Source organism: Babylonia areolata, chromosome 25 (genome assembly GCF_041734735.1).
Source record: "Babylonia areolata isolate BAREFJ2019XMU chromosome 25, ASM4173473v1, whole genome shotgun sequence".
NCBI classification, from domain to species: domain Eukaryota; kingdom Metazoa; phylum Mollusca; class Gastropoda; order Neogastropoda; family Buccinidae; genus Babylonia; species Babylonia areolata.
In genome coordinates, this window is record NC_134900.1 from 2945001 (window position 1) to 2948655 (window position 3655).

Genomic DNA, 3655 nt, shown 5'->3' on the forward strand with positions numbered 1-3655 from the left:
CTTAATTCAACACCCGAGAGTTCAATATTGTGCTGTGCATAATTATTGGAAATTCTGCGTAGTGGTAAGTTTAACAAAATGCATATTTTGTTATGACGGTGTTTTTTTTTTTAGGCGTGAAACATTACAACATAGTGTCTGTTAACAATGACTTCCACCTGATTTTATGAGTGACAGGTTTGCTGAAGTTAACAGACCGTGACGTCGATGTCAAAAGTGATTGGCATCTCATCGACTTTGTCATTGTCAGGAAGAGGGACAGGCAGGACGTACGAGTCACGAGGGCCATGTGCGGCGCTGAGTGCTGGACAGACCACCGCCTTATCGTCTCCAAACTCAACCTCCGCATCCAGCCCAAGAGACGGCCTCAGGGCATGAAAGCACCCAAACGCCTGAATGTCAGCAAGCTGGAGCTAGGCAACATCAAGCAGAGCTTTGCTGACACCCTGGAGGAACGCCTTGAGTCCACCGTGCTGGACAACCAGAATGTGGAGGCAGCATGGGGCGCACTGCATGAGACGGTGTACAACACTGCCATGGAGTGCCTGGGGCCTTCTGCCAGGAAACACAAAGACTGGTTTGATGAGAACTGCACTGAGATCAAGCAGCTGCTGGAAGATAAACGCCAAGCCTACAGAGCCTACATTGAAGATCCCAAGTCACAGTCAAAGAAAGACATACTGAAGAGCGCACGCAGCACCATCCAGCGGAAGCTGCGGCAGATGCAGGATTCCTGGTTGAGCAAAAACGCTGATGAGATCCAGGGCTTTGCAGACAGGAACGACATGAAGAACTTCTATAACGGCCTGAAAGAAGTCTACGGTCCCACCACCTCCGGATCTGCTCCACTCATCAGTGCTGATGGTTCTACCCTAATCACTGACAAGGACGGGATCCTTGATAGATGGGCTGAACACTTTGACAGCGTACTGAACCGCCCTTCCACCATCAATGATGAAGCCATCGACCGACTCCCCCAGGTCCCAGTCAGTGAGTCGTTGGATGCCATTCCAACTTTGGAGGAGACCCAGAAAGCTATCCGTCTGCTATCCAATGGCAAAGCCCTGGCTCAGACTCCATTCCAGCTGAGGTCTACAAAGAAGGTGGTATGGCGCTGACTGAGAAGCTTCATCAGCTGTTCCAGCTCATCTGGCAGCATGAGGCAGTTCCACAGGACTTCAAAGACGCTTCCATCATACACCTGTACAAGCGCAAAGGAAATCGTCAGGCCTGTGACAACCATCGTGGAATATCCCTGCTGTCCGTCGCAGGCAAGACTCTGGCCAGAGTGCTACTCAACCGTCTCATAGCGCACCTTGAGCAAGGTCTCCTACCACAGAGCCAGTGTGGCTTCCGGAAAGAACGCGAGACTATCGACATGGTGTTTGCTGCCAGGCAGCTCCAGGAGAAGTGTCAGGAACAGAACACTGACCTTTACTCCACCTATGTCGATCTGACCAAGGCCTTCGATACTGTCAGCAGAGATGGCCTTTGGAGAATTATGGCGAAGTACGGATGTCCCAGGAAGTTCATCACCATCATACGGCAACTACACGATGGGATGCTGGCCCGAGTCCAAGACAACGGAGAGACTTCAGGACCATTCCCTGTCTCCAACGGAGTCAAGCAAGGGTGTGTTCTTGCCCCCACCCTGTTCAGTCTCATGTTTTCAGCCATGCTGACAGATGCCTTCAGAGACGCTGACGTAGGCATTGGCATCAGGTACCACACAGATGGCTCACTCTTCAACCTCGGGAGGCTTCAAGCAAAAACCAAAGTGAGGACAGACACCATCAACGACTTCCTGTTTGCTGATGACTGCGCTCTCAACGCTGCCTCCGAAGCTGACATGCAACACAGCGTCGACAAGTTCTCTGCTGCTTGTGACAACTTTGGCCTCACAATCAGCACAAAGACTGAGGTAATGCACCAGCCAGCTCCAGGAAAGCCTTACGTTGAACCAAACATCTTCATCAACGGGCAACGACTGAACGCGAAGGACATGTTCACATACTTGGGCAGTACACTCTCTCGCACAGTTGTCATCGACGACGAGGTGAATGCCAGACTCGCCAAAGCCAGTGCTGCCTTCGGCAGACTCCATAAGAACGTTTGGAACAGGAGAGGCATCACCCTGGAGACGAAGCTCAAAGTATACAAGGCCATAGTTCTCACCACACTGCTCTATGGATGTGAATCATGGACAGTCTACAAACGCCACGCCAAAAAGCTGAACCACTTCCACACCACCAGCCTCAGAAAACTTCTCGGCATAAAGTGGCAAGAGAAGATCCCTGACACAGAGGTGATCACTCGTGCAAACTTGCCAGCATCTACACCATCTTGATTCAGGCACAGCTGCGCTGGGCAGGCCATGTAGTTCGCATGCCAGACCACCGACTCCCCAAGAAACTGCCGTACGGCGAACTCCAGCATGGCAAGCGCTCCCATGGAGGCCAAAAGAAGCGCTTCAAATACACTCTGAAAGCTTCTCTGAAGGCCTTCAACATCAGCCACGACACATGGGAGCTGAATGCAATGGACAGACCAAAGTGGCGTTCAGCTGTCCACAAAGGCACCAAATCCTGTGAGGCCAACAGAATCGCTGCAGCAGAGCAACGCAGACAGGCCAGGAAAAGCAGGGCCAGCAAGTCCCCGACAGCCGCCACCATCCCCTGTCCACACTGCGTCAGAACCTTCCGGGCGCGAATTGGCCTGACCAGTCATCTGCGCACCCACAGAGCCCAATCCACCCACCCCCAGGATGACCAGATGGTCCTCGTCGATCCCGACGGACGAACCACCACCATGAGTGACAGGTTTGCTGAAGTTAACAGACCGTGACGTCGATGTCAAAAGTGATTTGACTGTGAAAAATAGTATTTTCATTTGTTATGTTCTGTAGTTCGGATAGGTGTTTTTCAGGGTTATTTTCGTACACTGTGCAGGTATGTTAAAAAAGGTAATGATGAGTTTAACTTTTCTCCTTCCTCCTCCCACTTTTTGTATGCGCCCGGGCGACAGAGCGTGTCACCTGTCACGTGCATAGACCCATGACGCATTGCACTGCATGAAAAGAGCGCTCATGAAGAAACAGGTGTTACGCCATATTGAAGTCACAAGAGTTTTTGCGTTGCGAAATCATCATTTTGAGACCCAGCTGACGTTTATGTGTGCACAGTTAGGAAATCTCGTGTGGTGTATGTTCCACAAAATGTTCAGTTTTGACCCCTTTTTGACAGGTTGAGACGTAGGCCTCTATACTGGAGAAGCATTTGGTTTTAAGGTTCTATACATGTCAACAATAAATCAATAGTTATTATCAATTATTTACTATATTTTGATTTTATAAATTCCGGCGACTGTATATATTTTGCAGGCTATTGTCATGCATTTGCGAAGTGTGCGATAAAGCAACATTAAACTGGGGACCCCGACAAGAGTTCCGTATCACACCCCTTTACATGAGTGCTACTTTCCACCACACATTGTATTGCATTGCATTGCATTGGATTGTATTTCTCTTTTTGTCACAATAGATTTCTCAGTGTGAATTTCGGGCTGCTCTCCCCAGGGAGAGCGCGTTGCTACACTACAGCGCCACCCATTTTTTGGTGGTATTTTTTCCTGCGTGCAGTTTTATTTGTTTTTCCTT